At 44.6% G+C, this 19,901-nt stretch overlaps 1 long non-coding RNA gene across 1 annotated transcript; it reads right to left on the minus strand.

Moving 5' to 3' along the window:
- Positions 1-418: 418 nt before the first annotated feature.
- Positions 419-19,615, minus strand: LOC310761322. The gene is made up of 3 exons (XR_014547381.1): positions 19,492-19,615; positions 18,779-18,879; positions 419-542 (listed from the first exon to the last, which is right to left on the minus strand). It is a non-coding gene; the product is annotated as an uncharacterized lncRNA (long non-coding RNA).
- Between the last annotated feature and the right edge of the window lie 286 nt (positions 19,616-19,901).

Here is a 19,901-nt window from a genome sequence, read left to right on the forward strand (position 1 = left end):
TAAAAATGGAGTCATGGGGGAGTTTTGCCAAACTGGTAAAATGTCAGGGAAAACCTGGCTGTCAATGTGATGGAAAAAGTAGTGGAAACAGTTCAAAAAGCTTAAATTCACTAATCAACAATTTGGGTTTGTTCCCCAGGAAAAGGTCAACAATTTTGGTGGTTTCCTAAAAAAAAGGTCAATAATTTTACTTTTTGAAATATGGCAACCCTAGTTTGAGTGTCGTATATGCGTGTTAGAGAAAATTTGACTGCTATTTTTTTTTTTAAAGCAAATTTTTAAAAACCCACACCTTTTTATTTGTGAAATTGTGCAATGCTGAAATTGTGCAGTGGCACTGTGGAAATAAATGAGGACATTTAAAGAGATGCCTAGTGGACAGGTTGCTTTTTGTTCCTCTCACCACACATTTCTAGGATGCAGCCTCTTTCAATTTCCTTGTGGGTAATCTCAGAATGGTGAGCCAGATTTCTAAGAAATGGTTTTGAGGAAACCTCACGAGCAGGATCCTGGCAGCTATGCTGTGAAATCTGGATTTCCAACTGGAATTAAACTAAAAGAGATGTACCCTGATGATGTGATCCTGGAACAATTACAGAACACAACTGTTCTGTGCTACTCATCTGTCACTGTGCTGGGCTCTGAGACTTTAATAAACTCTGACTTCCACCCTGAATATCAGTGCAAAGCTTACATTGGCTACAATCCACGTCAGTTACTCTTCTGTATTGTTTGCAGCGTTAACAACTTTCACATATGGGGCAAATAGTGCGAGAATGATCTTTTCTTCATGATTAACCGATGTTATTATTTGACCCATTATCCACCCTCCTAGAGAGAGAAGAGCAGTTCTGCAGTTCTGTGGTCAGTGTGCCAATTACCGTATTTTTTGCTCTATAAGACGCACCAGACCACAAGACGCACCTAGTTTTTGGAGGCGGAAAACAAGAAAAAATATATTCTGAATCCCAGAAGCCAGAACAGCAAGAGGGATCGCTGCGCAGCAAAAGCAGCAATCCCTCCTGCTGTTCTGGCTCCTGGGATAGCTGCGCAGCCTGCGTTTGCTCCATAAGACACACACACATTTCCCCTTACTTTTTAGAAGGGAAAAAGTGAGTCTTATAGAGCAAAAAATATGGTATGTTTCTTGACTTTGGGCCACTCATGATCTTTCTGATTTACTTCGTTCACATGGCTGCATACCCTCCAACATTCCTCAGATGAAAATAGGGACATTTCTCACTCCCCCTCCCCAACAGACCCTCCTTGATCCCTCCCCCAATTTTTTGTTGTTTCCCCAACACTTCCTATCAGAAGATGGGTTAACAGGTTAGTGCCACCACCACTTCACCAATGAGACACAGCACACATGTCCTTTGTTGTCCTGAGAAAACGCCTTAATCCTTATTTTATTTCACTTTGTTTCATTTCTTTTTATTCTTTGGTAGATTTCCAAAAAGGAAAGCACATACCGATAAGCAAATTTTAGAAGGAGGCTAGATTACACACGGCCAGCGGCAGAGCAAGCCAATCGGGCGCCTGGGGCAGTGCGTGTGACCTGCAGCTGGGGGCGGGGCCAACCGCCCACGGGGGCACCGTGGGCCTCCAAGGGGTCTGCCTGCCTCCTCCCACTCAGCTGCCCTCCAGCTGATGGGGAGGCGACAGGCAGACCATATGGGGCAGCGCTGAGCCTGTGGGCACTCAAGCCACCGCGTCACTCCCAGGAGAGACGTGTGGCTTGGGCACACTGCAGGCCCTGCGGTGAGTGTGGCCCACCATTTTGTCACTCCTCCCTCAGTGGGGACACATGGGCCGGCCCGCACCTACCGTACCCCCCTTGCTATGCCCCTGCACATGGCTGCACAAAAAAAAAATTATTTTAAAAAATCAAGACTTCTTGTGCTCCGCTCCCCGCTATCTTCCCACCCAGGGTGACCCTGCCCTCTGCCTGACCCTCAGAACTGGCACATCGCTTTGGCACTATGCCATAAGATCCACTGTCCTGTAATATCACATATGAGCTTTAACTACTGGTGAAGCCCAGGACAGCGAAACAAGGCCAATAGTCCGGAAATCCTTGCCTTAGTCTATGTGAAAGGATTCTGTGGAACTGTAACAACCTTTCATGCGGATTGTTTGGACCTTATGAACAGACAGGTGGAATAGACACTATGACACGGATGGACCTTATGCATGAACTGATAAGGGAATGATCTGATCCACTGGGTCTTCTGCTTTGTTCGTTTGTTGAACTTTATGAGTTACTTCCATTGAAATTTATGATTTGATTTTGTTGTTTAGTCGTTTAGTCGTGTCCGACTCTTCGTGACCCCATGGACCAGAGCGCGCCAGGCACTCCTGTCTTCCACTGCTTCCCACAGTTTGGTCAAACTCATGTTAGTAGCTTTGAGAACACTGTCCAACCATCTCGTCCTCTGTCATCCCCTTCTCCTTGTGCCCTCCATCTTTCCCAACATCAGGGTCTTTTCCAGGGAGTCCTCTCTTCTCATGAGGTGGCCAAAGTATTGCAGCCTCAACTTCAGGATCTGTCCTTCCAGTGAGCACTCAGGGCTAATTTCCTTAAGAATGGATAGGTTTGATCTTCTTGCAGTCCATGGGACTCTCAAGAGTCTCCTCCAGCAGCATAATTCAAAAGCGTCAATTCTTCGGTGATCATCCTTCCTTATGGTCCAGCTCTCACTTCCATACATCACTACTGGGAAAACCATAGCTTTAACTATATGGACCTTTGTTGTCTCTGCTTTTTAAGATGCTGTCTAGGTTTGTCATTCCTTTTCTCCCAAGAAGCAGGCGTCTTTTAATTTCGTGACTGCTGTCACCATCTGCAGTGATCTATGATTTGATACATGAATAGTATACCTTATCTATCTAAGAACACAGCCGGTTATGTCTCGTGTGTTTATTGAGTATGCTTTAGGTGACCATAGGTTTGTTTGTTTTTGTTTGACCCTCAGAACTGGCACATCGCATCGGGTTGGGCCTCAGCAACGGCTGTCTCCTCTCCTCCTCACCCAAGGGAGGAGGCCGGCAGTGGCAGCCATGGAGAGGCCATGAAGACGCAACGGGATGCTTCCTTGCAGCTGCCACTGCCTTGGCCGCTGCCCTGGACAAACACTGGCACATCCTCTTCCCTGAGCTCAGTGGCAGCAGTGCTGGTGGGGGAAATAGGGACATTCTGTGATCAGATCAAAAGCCAGGATGCCTATTGTAATTCTGGGGCTGTCCCTGGAAAATAGGAACACTTGGAGGTTATGCGGTTGTTGCAGGGATATAGTAGTTTGTGTATCTAAGTGGGCCGGTAGGGGACATAAGTAATATGCCTCGTAAGTTGGGATACAAATGAGATAAATATGACAATTCTGATGGACGAATCAAGGGTTAAGGTGGATACCTGTCTCCATACATGTGCACACCTTGTTAACTCTTACCAGAATGAATGAATGGATTCTTACTGGAATCAATGGCACCTCTTTAAAATGGTGCTACCTGGACCATCTGAACACAGTTTCCACTGCTTTCCATGTTGATCCTGCAGGCCATCAGGCAGTCAGAACCATTTCTGCTCAGCACTGATCTCGGTAAATGTGCAACGCGCTACAGCAAATAAGGCATCAAGTATCTCACAAACATAGCAGAGGCAGAATGAAATGCTCCTTGCTAACTGGCTGGTTTTGTTTGCTTACATTCACACCGCTGCAGGACAAGCAGTACAATCGAGGTGGATTTAAACATTTGTGTTGTCCAGGCTGCAGTCTGCAATGTGCATCCCTAAGCAACTCTGGGCTATTAACATGTCTGCTTGTCTTTTTTGATTAACCAGTCCCTCTTCTGCACTCTAGTAAATGGACAGAACCTACATCAATGCACCTCCTTCAAATTTACGTGGTCCAAGGCTTCCAGGTCATAACCCAAAATTTTGCCTTTTTCCTAGAGACAAGGGCAAGAGATTCAGCAAAGGTACCTTCTCCCACTCATTGGTTCCCTGGTACTTGCAGCCATCCATATCCCCAGAACTACTTGTGTGTTCTAGAGCAGGAAGGACTACGTAGAATCAGATACAGCTATTATATCTTCTTTAAAGGGGCAGAGAAAAACTCTCCACTGAGACCTGGCAACTAGTCTAAGGGCACAGCACGTCCCATTTGACTGCTTGGCCACTTCCCAAAGCTCTCCTGCTCCATCCCAGCCCAGCTCATAGTTGTAAAACCTTCATGAAAGCTGAGATATACCGTATTTTTTGCTCTATAAGACTCACATTTTCCCTCCTAAAAAGTAAGGGGAAATGTGTGTGCGTCTTATGGAGCGAATGCAGGCTGTGCGGCTATCCCAGAAGCCAGAACAGCAAGAGGGATCGCTGCTTTCGCTGCACAGCGATCGCTCTTGCTGTTCTGGCTTCTGGGATTCAGAATATTTTTTTTCTTGTTTTCCTCCTCCAAAAACTAGGTGCGTCTTATGGTCTGGTGTGTCTTATAGAGCAAAAAATATGGTGTATAGATATATAAAAAATGTCCAGTAGCACCTTAGAGACCAACTAAGTTTGTTCTTGGTAAAAGCTTTTGTGTGCATGCACACTTCTTCAGATACACTTCTTCAAATTCATGGAAGCTATTATGGATAGCCTAACTTCCTGGATCTCATTACCCTGGTACTCTGTGAATTAAACTGTCTTCCGGTCCATGACCAGGCCCAATTGCTCAGTTTTATATAGTTTTAACCTATTGGATGGCATGAGAGCAAAGTCAATAAATAAACTTGCAACATCAAGTACCCTGGGTAATACATGCTGTTGGTTGCAAAAACATACCACCAAAGACCGCTCATGAGGAGGCTATTAGTAAGAATGCAAGGGTGCTCCAGGAATCTTCCCAAAATGCAGGATTTGTGGCTTTTTCTTTCACATTTTCTGTAAAAAAACACGCCCAGACATTTATTTATTTACAATGGTACCTCAGGTTAAGTACTTAATTCGTTCTGGAGGTCCGTACTTAACCTGAAACTGTTCTTAACCTGAAGCACCACTTTAGCTAATGGGGCCTCCTGCTGCCGACGCGCAACCAGAGCACGATTTCTGTTCTCATCCTGAAGCAAAGTTCTTAACCCGAGGTACTATGTCTGGGTTAGCGGAGTCTGTAACCTGAAGCGTATGTAACCTGAAGCGTATGTAACCCGAGGTACCACTGTATGACTATGCATTACCAGGCAAAATTGCATTCAAAATGTCTACATTAAGGGGGTGAAATCATTGAAATGCTGGTGAATTTTCACGAGGACTGTTTTTTTTTAAAAAAAGCACAAGCTGATGTGAAAATGTATTTTCTCCCCCCCCCCCAAAAAAATGTTCATGTGCTTTCTTATGACGCTGCTTCCGAACGTAACAGGCGTGCTTTGACTGGAAACAAAAATGAAGTACAAGACCGTCTTTATAAAGCTGTTATCAAATCGCTTTTGAGTACGTCAGAGAAAAGCAAAAGATTCCTTTCCCTCGTCTACCTGGGTTCTCTGCCTTTCTTTTCCAGCTCTTGGAAATGTAGCTGCTGTTGCCCTCCCAGCAGCGCTTCGTAGTCAAGCTGCCACATTCAATTTCCTTCCTCTTGCAAAATAAAAATAAAAAAAGAGAGGGGAGGGGGAAACCCAGACTCTAGAAGAGCTTCCAGCATTTCTCTTGCACCGCAAGTGTATTTAAAGATGAATGATGGCGATAAACTGGTGCTAAAAGGACGACTTTGAGGAAAGGGGTCACATTTAGAGCTTTGCCTTTTATCCTTTACACTGTATTCTGGGATTGTCATGTGGTGGGTTGCTGTTTTTTTAAAAAAATAAATGTAATGTATCCATTAGCTTAGAATGCTGCATCTCCATAAAACATCGCGGGAGATTCAGCATTGTGAAAAAAGGAACACATATATAAAGGGGCGCCCTTTATTTTGTAGCATTCCAGATCCATTCAAATTCCATAGGACAGAAAGAAAGGAAGGAAGGAAGGAAGGAAGGAAGGAAGGAAGGAAGGACAGACAGACCCATAGATTTAAATTTGATTGTTGACTGGCTGGTTAAAGTGCTCTGGGTGGCACATGCAAAGCTGAAACAAGATGCAAATAACACATTTAAAAATCTATCAATTCCATTTCCTGCCTAAAATACAGCACAATCAGAATAACAAAGGGCTTGTCCACACTTTCATTTGTCTTGTGCCTAGAAAGCATGGATCCACTTGACCCACGCTTTTTTGGGATAGTTCAAGCAGTTTTCCACTCGCCCTGCTCTTTTCCCAGGGAAAACCCACTCTTTAGTGCTAAATCGGAGCAAACGTCAAACCAGAGAAAACCTGAATGGCCTTTTGCTCTGATTGAGCACTAAAGAGCAGCCTTCCCCAGAGTTTAAAATGTTAATCCCTAGAATACCCACTGTAGGTCACTCCGATGACCTCAGTCCTCATGCACATCCCAGCTGAAAAAGAGAGGAATAAAGTTGAAAAATTAGGGATGGTTCAGAGCTGTGGGAGACTGGCCATCTAATAGTTATTTCAGGCCACTTTCCTGAATGTTCAGATTCCATTAAAAGGGGGGGGGCATGAAATTCCTGGACCTATTCACCCATTGAACTCACTGGAACTTCCTTTGGAGTAAAGATGTTTCATTTTTGTTATGAAGATATTGTAAGAACAATGTGGCCTCATACTACCCTTTTTTTCTGAATAAGGGGGGGGGGGGGAATGGTGAACTTAAGTTTCCCTGATGTCAGTGAGGAAGCATGGCGAAGTCCAACTCTAAGTATAATTAACCTGTGATATGTGAAAGAGGTTTGAACATTTGAGAGTGCTGGATATGTAAATGAGCCTTCTTCTTTATCTGTTTTATGGATTTATTTCTAAAATGCCTCTCTTGCCCTTCAGCAGCCAATTGGCATTCCAGGGATAGCTTCCAAGATGCATCCCCCCCCCCCGTTCTATTTATGAAAGCCTTGAAAAAGGGCATTCTTAATTCGTGAAGGAGCCATCAAGATTACACCTCAGTATACATTTCTTCCCTGTACTTGAGTCACAAGGACCACTGTCAAGAGATGCACTCCAGGTTATGGTGTGGACTCTGAGGGAGATGGGATGGAAGGACCAGGGGCTACTAAAGTGGTAGTCGACCAGGTCACATCCGTACTACACATTTAAAGCACTATGATACCTCTTTAAAGAGTCATGACTTTCACCAAAGAATCCTAGGAGCTGTGACTTGCTAAGGATGCTGAGAGTTGTCAAGAGACCCCCCCCCCCAGAGCTACACTTCCCAGAATTCCCTGGGAAGAGGGATTGTTTGTTAAACCAATCATAACTCTGTGAGAGGAAGAAGGGCACATATATTTCTTGCAAAACCCCTTAGAGGTTTTATTTAGCAGTATGTAAAGGTAAAGGGTAAAGGGACCCCTGACCATTAGATCCAGTCGTGACCGACTCTGGGGTTGCGATGCTCATCTCGCTTTACTGGCCAAGGGAGCCAGCGTACAGCTTCCGGGTCATGTGGCCAGCATGACTAAGACGCTTCTGGCGAACCAGAGCAGTGCACGGAAACGCCGTTCACCTTCTCGCAGGAGCAGTACTTCTTTATCTACTTGCACTTTGACGTGCTTTTGAACTGCTAGGTTGGCAGGAGCAGGGACCGAGGAACGGGAGCTCACCCCGTCACGGGGATTTGAACCGCTGACCTTCTGATTGGCAAGTCCTAGGCTCTGTGGTTTAACCCACAGCGCCACCTGCGTCCCTTCCGCCACCTGCGTCCCTTCAGTATATACATTTTGTCAAATAATGTATAGTGCATATGTGGTCACAAGGCCTCTTTCAAAAGGATTCTGGGCCTTGAAAATGTGATGCAATGCTTTCAGTTCTAAGTGCTTAGAGAGAGCCTACAAAGGTAGAACGGTCAATTGCTGCAGGCTTTGACCTTACAGCACATGGAGGTCAACAGGACCAGGGAACAGGGGCTCAGCAAAGCAGCAGGCAAGACCTGCCCCTCTTCCATGTTTGACACTGAAGACTTGAACAGGGATCAAATCAGTGATGGTGCAGAAAGTAGGAGGCACAGTTGTGGAACCCCCTTCCCTCCAGGCCTCATCCTTTCCTGCCTTTAAGAAGCAGATGAAGATGAAATTCTTTATGAAGGTCTTTTAATGGTAGCTAGCATGTTAATGCTGACTGCTGGACAGAACTGAATGTGTCTTACGGGTGCCTTGTTTTAATTGCCTGCCTATGACTCTCTTGGAGAGGGTTCATTCCTCTCCTAAGGTCAGCAAGAGAAGAAGTGGTGTCCACTGCCCATTAGCCTCTGTATGTACGCATGTCAGAGAATGAATATTTCAAGAGCCCCTAGTAAAAATACAGGGACTTAAAAGGGAGATGTCAAAGAACCTTATGAGATTCATAAATCCTTTGTGAAGTGTGTGTGTGTGTGTGTGTGTGTGTAGCAGTGGAATTCAGTGCTCAAGCCATTTATTACCATACAGGGGAGCTGAAAAGCAGCCCTGCATGGAACCCGACACTCCCGTGCCGAGTAAAACCGACACCGAAGAAATATTCAGTGTTGTGTTACAGGCTCTGAAAACATAGCAAATGGCAGGATCCTCCCCCCTTTTAAAGAGTCCTCACTCTTGTTCAATAACTTCAGCTGTCAGAGCCCAGAGCTGAATCAAACAGAATTTCAGAGAATCAAAAGGGGTCGTCTCTTAGCAACTCTGTCAACAAATTTAAATTGCTGCATAGCATGGGCTCCTCTGCAAATCATTTGCATGTGAGATTTGTAAACATGACTTTCCATTGTGCATCCTGTTGTTATGGTGGGTGGAGAATCGGAGGGGTGGGGTGGGGTGGCTGCTCAGCCAAAAGGGCAGTAAAGGGAGAAGCACCACCATCAAAACCGTCACAAACAGATTGTAGAATGAGTCTCCAGTGAATCCCATCCACCTTGCTTGTGAGATTACTCACATATATTGCAGTGTTTCTTGCTTTTCCACAACTAAAAACATTTTGGATTTCTTTGCATACTTCAATATGGAGCCTAATTTAGGCATCGTTAGACTGGTTTTGCTATATTTCTCACAAACCAAAGTGGCCAATGCCACTTAGTGGAGCTGATTTCTCCAAAGGCAGGTGCGTATTTGGCTGAGATATTTCGCACTGCAGTAAATCAGTTTGTGTAGTTTGGTTCTAAAAGGTAAAGGTAAAGGGACCCCTGACCATTAGGTCCAGTAGTGACCGACTCTGGGGTTGTGGCACTCTTCTCGCTTTATTGGCTGAGGGAGCCGGTGTACAGCTTCCGGGTCATGTGGCCAGCATGTCTAAGCCGCTTCTGGCGAACCAGAGCAGCGCACGGAAACGCCGTTTACCTTCCCGCAGGAGTCGTACGTATTTATCTACTTGCACTTTGATGTGCTTTCAAACTGCTAGGTTGGCAGGAGCAGGGACCGAGCAACAGGAGGTCACCCCGTTGCGGGGATTCGAACCACCGACCTTCAGGTTCAATAAACACAGCCTCTGTCCTGGCAAAGACCTGTGTGTGTTACTGAGCCCATGTGTCGAGATGTACTACAACTATGGCTTCCCGATCCTAGTAGACAAGACTCTTGGAACCAGTGTTTGAAATTTGCCAGGCGCCAGGCAAATTTTGCACCTGGCTATCGGCCACTTGCAACCAGGTGAAGTTGCCCAGGTGCCAGGATGGCACCTGAGGTCTCCACCATCTGAAGATCCTGAGGATCCTTGGATCTGGGCTGTTTTCACACATTAGCAACACATCCTGTAGAATTATATCTGTTATATTTTATCTGTACAATCATAATGAATTTCAGGAACCAAAAAATTGTATTGGAAAAAATGACTTTCGAGCCGTCTGACCCCCCAAATGGCAACAAGTAGGCATTCCATTTTAGCAACTGCAACCCTGGTTTGAGGAGCCATTTGGCGCCTAGCTTACATATCTGAATTTCTAACACTGCTTTGAACGTATGCAAGTGAAACACGGGTTAACCCAGGAGGCTTGCTATCAAGTCTGAATAGTAGACAGGCATTCCTGAACCCATTGTGAAAAAATGTTCTGCCTTTGGCACCAATGGGAGTTTCCTCTGAAATGCAAATAGCAGCTGGGGAGAGATGATTGTCCTAGGGTGGTAGCAGGTAGGACAAGAGTTAACCCTTTCCGAAGGCTGCTCAGGCTTATAATCTACATTTCAGCAATTAACATCACATACAATTTGGCCCTTCTGAACCAGCACCTGGGACCAGCTTGTTGTTGTTGCAGAAGTCCTCCTCATCTTATTATGGTACAATATATATAATATTTATAAATATGCTTTTAAATGCTCCCAAATAATTATTCCGTTCAAATAAAACCAGCAAACTAGATGCAGTTCAATCTCAAGATTGAGGGGGGCTGAGCTCCGTCCCAACGGATATTACAGTGCTGTAGAGGCCTCTGCCCCACGGACTTGGCGTGCCTATGAGAGAATGAGAATTCTGGGAAATGGGTTGAGAGGAGAGAGCTTGCATGGCAGTGAAGAAATGGGCCGGAGAGGGTTCTTTGTGGCACCACCAAGAGCAGAGCAGGAAAAAAACAGAAAGAGGAAAACCCAGGAAGAGAAAGACGCTCTTCTGCTGGGTGACGTGAGGAACATGTGGGCCTCCCGAAATCATTTGGCTGCCAGACCCATCAGTCCCAACCACTGACCATGCTGGCTTGGGCTTATGAGACTCAGGAATCCAGCAACATCTGCCACAAGTCCTTACAAGTTCACCCATAATGAATAAAATATTGACCACAAGACACAGCACATGCACACCATTTAAATGACAATGCCCAACTTTTTGGGGAGGACTCCCTCAAATATTTTATGTGGGCCCTTTGTTAGTTCCTATGCACCAGATGTTGCCCGGGCCATGCTCTGGCTTAGGGACCCAGGATTTAGAAGGGTCCCCTGCAGGCTTGACTTCTAGTTTGCTCACTTACCACCAGGTCCAGCTCTCATCTGCAGTGGCCACCTAGGCATCAGCCTCCACCATCTCTTCAAAGGGCCAAGGCAAAGACCTTATTCTCAGAGCCAGGCATTCCAGGTGAGGTAGCCAGGCACTGCCTGTTCATTGGCTGCAGTTTGCCTCATTTTAATCTTAGAATTTTCAAAAGGCTGCTTAAATGTCTTTCTAGCCACCGTGACAAACCATGGCAATGGCATAGGCATTCTTCTGGCCATCTTTCTGAGGTTGCCAAATTCTAAGAAGATCTGTCACTTCTCAGAGCCCCAAAGTTGATTTCGGTTTCTCATTTTCCCCCATCTTAAATTCAGTTCTCATTTCCACACCAGACTGCAATTTTATTCTTGAAAACGTCCTCATGAAAATTCATCAGCATTCCAGTGCAATTTTCTTCCAATATGCACATCTCTGCAAAGCAAGTTTGCCTAATATAATGGCTCTTGATAGGTTTTCACTAATACAGTATATGCATTTTACATGAAAACTTTAATCTGGCATATGCATGTGTGCACATCTGACTTGGATGGAGAACCACATTGCGAAATATTGAGAACCGTGGATTTCGAAGGGCGACGGTTTGTGTGTTGTTTGGGAAGGTGAGAATGAGGTAAGTTCACCTTTAAATCCTCAGTTTTGACTCACCAAAGTGTGTGTTGCAATGTATTTGTTACTCATCTCTAAGATGTCCCGAACACTCTTGTTTTTGCTACATCACACTGACACAGATATCCCTATGGAATTAAAAACTATTATGTGTCTCCAGCTGTTTTGTTTGAGTAGAATCCATATAAGAAAAGGAATGAAGGAAGGAAGGAAGGAAGGAAGGAAGGAAGGAAGGAAGGAATCGAAGCATATGGTGCTACTGAAGAGAAAGCAACATGAATATCTGTAATGCTCAATTGGCTCCCAGATGTTTTCTTAAACTGCAATGAACGTTTGAGTTTATTATACTAATATAGGCCCTGCCATGTCTTTAAATTTATGGCTTCAAATGAGTGGAGTCAATGTCATTATTAGACTGGATGCTGGTCAATACTAAAAGCCCTTCATTAGTTACAAAAGACAGAAATGGTTCTGCATTATAGATTTTTCTCTCTCTTTTTAATTGTCAACTGGGATCTGCATTTCCTTTGGACAGGCTTTACCAAAAAACAGGCGAAGATATTAGCATATCTCTTGACCACCCCCCTCCACAGCATACGGAATTCAGGTGAAATTTCTCACATTTTCTGTGAGGCTCAGAATCATATAAACAAACCTTTAAAGCAGGCTTCCTCAACCTCGGCCCTCCAGATGTTTTGAGACTACAATTCCCAGCATCCCAGACCACTGGTCCTGCTAGCTAGGGATCATGGGAGTCGTAGGCCAAAAATATCCGGAAGGCCGAGGTTGAGGAAGCCTCTTTAAAGGTTGTGGTCACGCAATCCAAGCAGAAGTACACTATGGGAAGTTTGCATTGAACACTTCTAAAAAGGAAACTTGCCCCACTATTAGCTGATTATTCATATGTGACTCCCTGGATCCCGAATTGCTATCCATTTCCCCAGGAAAACAGAAGCTGTGATCTTAATGACTCGCTCATTCCATGGTCTCCAATGATTAAGGTTGTGATCCTGTGCCCAGGTAAAGTTGTTTATTATTGTACTGATCTGAAAGATTCACCAGGAGCCTTTCTAGAAAACTGGGAGTGGGATATTGTGGAGAGAGAATGTTAAGGGGTAAAAGCAGAGCAGAAGAAAAATAAATGTTTGGCGTGATTTGGAGGAGGAGAGACAAGAGGAACCTCAGAGTTTTCAGCAGTGAGGCAGGGCAAGAATGGCAGAATTGCTTTCCCCCTCCTCTCTTGGCTTAAAAGAAAATCTCCCCACTGCTCCAAGTACCTGGTGAGTTGCCTTTTCTATTCATGAGCCTGCTTATTTGTCTATGCTCCCTGTGCGATTGTAGGGCTCTAAATCACACGGGAGACGTACACAGCTTCCCCTCTACCAAAGTTCAACAACCAACATATGTAGAGGAGCAAGAGCAGTGGTGGAGAGTCTCAAAAGACTCTCCTTCCTGGGAGGTTTTTAAACAGAGGTTGGACGACCATCAGGGATTCGTTAACTGTGATTCCTGCATTGCAGGGAGCTAGACTAGATGACCCTTGGGATTCCTCCTGATTCTACAATTCTATGATGCTACAATGATAACCGTGCGAGAGGAGTGCCTGGACAGGGCTCTATATGCAACTGAATGTCACATCTAGTTTGCCCCCGTCGCAGATGGAACTCCCTCAGAAATGTCCCCAGTCAGTCTTACCTTAAATCTTTCAAACTTCTTAGCTACAGCAGCTATTTCTTACCCTCCAGCATTTCTCCAATGAAAATAGGGATGTCCCGTTCCATAACGATCATTTTACTATTTATACCCCACACATCTTACTGGGTTGCCCCAGACACTCTGGGCAGCTTCCAACATGTATAAAACATAATAAAACATTAAATATTTTTTAAAAAACTTCCCTATGCAGGATTGCCTTCAGACAGCTCGGGGGTCGGATAACTCCATAACCTCCAACATTTCTCCAGTGAAATCCTAAGGAAAAGTGGGACATTCCAGGATAAAATCAGAAACTGGGACGGGTTCTCTAAATCAGGGATGTCCCTGGAAAATAGGGACACTTGGAGGGTCTGCTATTTTCTTTTCTGTTTTCTCTCCTAACCTCCACTCACTACGGTGAACTATTTTTTGGGGGGGGCGGGATGCAATATTCAGGTTTCAGGAACTGCCAGCCACTGCCACACATGGTGGACCCCATAACTGCAGCCTTCTGAAGAAGAACTTTCCTTTTCTGACTTGGCTGTACCTCCTCAGCAGGTTAACAAGTTCTCCTGGGCAGGAGGAACTTCCTTTTCCATCTAAGCCTTCTTCAAGCAAAGAGGTCTACCTGAGCACTAGCGCATCTTACATTTCTGGGCTTGTGTCTCAGTTCTGACTTGTTCTCTGGACCTGCTCCCTTATTTGCCCTCTGACCCAGATTGTCCCATGATCTGGACTCCTGACTTGTTCTCCAGCTCTTCCTTCTTATTTGCCTTCCGACCCTGCCTGCCCTTCGATCCTGAGTCCAAGTTTCTGGCTCTCTCCACCTGGTGCCCAAAGCCTGCCTCTGACAAAAGCTTGGTAGATTAAATAAACAAATCTATGGATCAGATTTTCTTGTTGTTGTTTACAAAAGCCCTGCAGTCCGTTAAAGGGGGGAAAGCCCTGCTATTGACTTAATTCTGGCATTGTATAATGACAGTAATTTTAAAACAATGAACGTCACACAGTTTGGTTAAGATGTTTTTGTTTTGCTTTGTTTTTTAAAAGCATCAAGCCAATGTAGAGGAAAATAAATCCATATAATACCACAGATTTACATCTTGCAATCCCATGGCTCTTGCATTTCATCAAAAAACTATCTAATCGCCATCCATTTTTATCCTGCAAGCAGAACTTGAACAATAAACCACTTTTGTAAGTATTATTATTGTACTGGGGGGGGAGGGAATCAGCTGGCAAATGTGATGGTCTTAATGAAGGAGAAGTCTAAGCTGAAGTTGTTAATGGTTGATCTGAAGTGATTGGTTGCTGGGTGGCAACTTTCTCTTCCTTAATTATAAAAAATACAATTACCGTCTTGTAATTTTTATTTATTTTTTTAACCCGAGCCTATCTTAAAACAGCAACAACAACCCTGAAGAGCTAGGAGAACTCTTATTTCTCTTCCACAGCTGATTAGATCAGCCATGCCACCCCTTCAGAATTTTCTCTCTCTTCAGATTGGTTTTGATAGTAATTACTTGGGAAGTGTTTGATCTCAATGATGAATACATGATTAGTTTTTCATGAAACCAGTCAACCACACCAACTCGGCACTACTCATGTGAGACCTTGTTGATTTAGCTGTTCGAAAGAACATATTCCGTCTTGCTGCAGTTATGGGATGGCGGTCTTTGGGGAAAAAAGGGTGGGGAAAGGGCAAGTTTATGGGTAATGATATTGCAGCGACAGATATTTAAGGTTTGCTAATTCTCGACTCAATTATGTTCATTCCTCCCTCTGCCGCCCTGCCTGCTGCCTGGCTACAGAAGCAATCCGAGAGGCAGAATACATTTCTTCCCTTTTTCAAAAAGAGGTTTCTTGACACCATTGTCATCTGCGAAACCCTTGGAGGGCTTTGCCCTGATGAATAATATTTCATATGGGGAATGTTTATGTGATTTTCACGGAGTGATAACCCCGCCACCATCTAACTTTGATGCATGGAGATTGCTGCTTTTCCCTACTAAAGTGCTTTTACACACCACCTCCTGCAAATTGACAAGAGTTGGAAATGGAAGACTCACACAAGTTGGGCTCATCTTGAGGAGGGGGTGGGCAAGAAAAGATCCTATATATTGGACACAATCTGTTTTATTTATTTAAGAAGCATCTTTGGCAAAATAAATAAAAGCTTTCGATTTATTATCATTATTATTATTTTCTGGGTTTTCAAAAACCTCAGCTAAGGTACATTTTTAAAAGGAGACACATGCGATTAAATTTCTTTGTCTCAGACTCTTAAGGTGCAGGGTTTCTTCATAATAAACACCAGTCTGGTAGCAATATATTCATGGGCTCGAATGCCATATAATATGTGGTTGCATTGTAAAACACACACACATATATGTGTGCATTCAGGAAATCAGTTCTCTGCAACCATTTCATGGGTGCAATAAAAGCAGATGTTGTTGGCAATAATTTGCTACTGGTTCTTAAGCTGAGGGCGGTGAAGTGTCAGAGGGGGTGGGTCTTTTCAGCACATACCTGCTCTTCTCCACTCAGGCCCAGCAGGGCCGGCTTACCCATAGGCACTAGGGGTGTGGGGCACCCGGGCGCCAGGCTCTCAGGGGCGCCAGACCGAGAGTCCGGGGCTGAGATTTGAAGTTCAGGGATTGAAGAGGCAGGCCAGCCGACAGCTGCTGCCAAGTGAAGCAGAACCCATCAGAGCACCACAGGCTTTTCTGCTGCGGGCCCTGAGGCAGCCGGCCAGCTCCACCCGCCTGCGCGCCTGGGATTGGCGGGCCATCGAGAGGCCCGCCCAGCACATGTACACTGCTCACACAAGGCGTGCAGCTCCCTCCCAAGCCTCTGTGGGGATTGCTCTTCTCCTGCAGCGGCATGGGAGAGAGTTGCCCCCCGAAAAAAAGCTAAACAACTCTAAGCTGCCCCCTAAAAAAATCTGAACAACTTTGGCCTGCCCACCCCCCCAAAATTGGGGGCGCTGGGCAGTTTTTTGCACCCCGGCGCCACATATGCTAAAGACGGCCCTGAGACCCAGTGAGAATTGTGTCAGTAACCAGAACACCTGAAGAGGGTTATTGTTTTATCCATATGGTATAACAACACATAGGTAGTAGGGCTGGGCGATATCTGGTTTTCAACATCGTGATATATCACCAGCTAAACATTGCAATATACTGATATATCACGATGTCTAGAATAAGGATGGAGCTATATAGAGGCATTGGCTGGCTTCACGGTTTTCCCCGCATCGTGATTTTTGCATAGCACGCACGCACACACATACACATGCACACACGATTCGCGATATATTGCCAGATAAAAAATTATGAAACCGATATCATGATACAGACTTCAAACCAGTTTTGGTTGATATATCGTCCAGCCCTAACACACATCATGATTCAGGATATATTGTGAGGTCAAAAATAGCCCTAGCTATTAGGGCTGGGGGGATATATTGTCCAAAACTGGCTTTAGTAGCTTCTAACGAATCAGTAAACATCATCTTCTTCTTCTTCTTTAGCAATGCCTTTATTGTATTTACTCCGTCAAAATCCTCAGAGGGTGGGATCGTTTCATAGATGAGAAACTGAAGCAAGAGATCATAACTTGCTCCATGCTGCTACATTATGAGTCCATAGCACAAGTTGGTCTAAGGCAGAGTGTGGTGGGCAAAATCTGTGGGTTAGATAACTACTGGGTTCCGTTAGTGGAAACCAGTGCAAGGACTCTTGCTAGTGCAAAGGCTTTTCCCCTTTCTCCTCCACCCCCACCCCCATCTGCTCCAAATGGTCAGCAGAACCTCCAGACCAGCATCTGAGGGAGATGATAAGAATAAGAATAATAAGAATAAGAATAATATTAAAATTATTATTTATACCCCGTCCATCTGGCTGGGTTTCCCCAGAGATTTTTCTGTCAGACAAGCAGAAATGCTTGCACCAGTGAAATTATCTGCTTAGCACTATGTTGAGATCCACCCTTAAGCTTGGACTGGGGAAAGATCCCTCCTCCCTGCAGTGAGCCAGGGTTTTCCAGCTTAACCAACCTCACAGGGTTGTTGTGAGCGCCGTACCAAATAAGGCACAAGAAGACGACTCGCCCCGAGGAAGACGACTGGCTGAAATTGTTACTTTTGGGTACTTTGAGCCCTTTGTTTATTCTGCTTCAAACATACATATTTGTCACCTGTCCGTAGACTCGAGGGATAACTAGCATGTGTGAATTAGAAAGGGGCCGATGTAAACATTAAGGAAAGGTAAGACAAGAATGCCCAATTAATTTCCTTCGGTTTCACCTTATTGCAGCCTCTGATTAGCCCCCTTTTATCAATGACGCAAACAAACTGAGGATGTGCTGGAACTACCCATCGACCCATCCTAAATATTTCTCTGAAACACGATCCATTCCCCCACCACCACCAAGCTGAAATATTTCCCTTCTCTTACTGCTTTTTTTTTTTTCCAGGAGAGAAGCCGGAAGAATTCATTTGTATGTATCCCGTACAACTGACCTCTTCCTACCTCTTCTGCCCTCCAACCTCAATTGCATTTGGGAACTTGAGAATCAAACAAAGGAATCAGAGCCGTAGATAGACTACTGTAAACAAATTATTTTTCTACTGAAACAGGGTCACAGAACATTCTTAAGGGAAATTTGAGAAACTATAACCTGGATCAGATATGGGATAAAGCAATTTAAAAAGCCCCTCTGATATGAATCCAAACACAGGGTACAAGGCAGTGCTAGGTTCTCCTGTGCTAGTTTATCTGGGTTAGAGCCAGACGTAGTTCATGCTTAGAGTAGACCCACTGAAAGGAATGGGATTGAAATAAATGGGACTCAGCTAAGTCTCATTGATTTCAATTTGTCTACTCAAAATATAACTGCTAATTTTTTTAAATTTCCTGAACAGGGATTGTGTTGTTTCTGTACAGAATTTGCTGCTTTACTACCCAGAACCACTTGAACATTTAATGGGAGAGGTATTATGCTAGGAGATGTTGGGTGGGAGAGGCCCTGTGTACCTGAAGGAGTGTCTCCACCCCCATCATTCAGCCTGGACACTGAAGTTCACCTCTGAGGGCGTTTTGGCAGTTTCCTCATTGCAAGAAGTGAGGTTACAGGGCCTTCTCTGTCTTTGTGCCCTGTGTAATTGCCCTTCCATCAGATGTCAAGGAAATAAACAACTATCATATATATATATATATATATATATATATATATATATATATATGTCATTCAGTCAGGTGTGATTCTTCCCATTGCCAAAGGGTTGATTCATACATGTATGCTCATCAATGTGGCCGAAGCCTCAGACAATGACTTGCAGACCTTCACGCGTCAAACAATACAAATATGTTTCAAATCACTCCCCATTGCAATGTTTCTCCAGTGAGTAAGTGAGCGGCCATGCATTCCCTTTACTTCAAATGCACTGCTTACTCCAGTGAGAAAGTGGGTGAGCTCACATTCAGCCATCAGCTCTTCACTAATTGGGTGATGTATATGCATGTGTGAACAGGCCCCGAAGTAGACCTAGAGCACTTACAACCACAGGAAAAGGGGGGAAGAGTGCAAAGAAGATTTATACTATATTGAACAGGATTTTCACTTAAGTTAATTTCCCCCCACCTCATAAGTTCCATGTAAAGAGAAATCTTTCTGATACAAGCCTCGATTAATGACTTGCTGGTTTAATGTCACTCTTATCAACAAGTGAAGATGAAAAGCTTGTCAAAAATATGTATCCATCTCACAGATTAAAAGATTATTTCCTGAAGTATATTCACAAAGAAAATCAATGTGAAAGCCACCCTGTGAGATGGGTTTGAGGGGTGGGTGGTTGCTATACACTTCAGAGATAGAGAGGTTCTGTCTCCCCACATCAGTCCTTTCGGATCTATTTCAGGTACTGATTAACAACCATGAAAACATCTGGCCCATGACATGCATTTTGGTTGAGACACAGTGGGAGGCACATATGAGCAGTTTTCCCTGCACAGGATGACTCATAAGCCTACGCCCAATAAGCACCCTTTCCCCTTTAACATGAATGTATTTTCTAGGAATCAGAGTTGGCTCCAGGCATTCTGCAGCCTGAGACGAAGAGTTTTCCCTGCTTGCCCCCTTAAACAACCCCCTGTACAGAAACCTACGGGACAGGTGATCGAATCTCACTTCAACAGTGGCAACAGGGCCGTGTCCTCCACTCAGTGGCATAGCGTGGGTTGCCAGTGCCCAGGGTGTGTGGAGTACACATGTACATTCAACTGCCTAATGGCATCTGCATCACCTAGGAGATCGCAGCCACAGAGATAATAAAAGAAGAGTTATTCTGTCGTCTGGAGAGGTCACTTCCTGGTTTGCATGGAGAAGCTGTTTTCAACGGAGCCTAGCAACACATGTGGTGGAGGCCTGGCAAGGCTGGAAGCTGAGTAAAACACAATCTTAAAGGGCCTCCAAAGTCATCCTAACGCACCCTAGTTATCTAAGTCTCAATTCAAGCATTACATTTCTCAGGTGGTTTCTGCCCTTTCTGATAGGATCTGGAGCCAAATTGGTAGTA

This window comes from Podarcis filfolensis, assembly GCF_964270895.1.
Source record: "Podarcis filfolensis genome assembly, chromosome: 4".
Lineage (NCBI taxonomy): Eukaryota > Metazoa > Chordata > Lepidosauria > Squamata > Lacertidae > Podarcis > Podarcis filfolensis.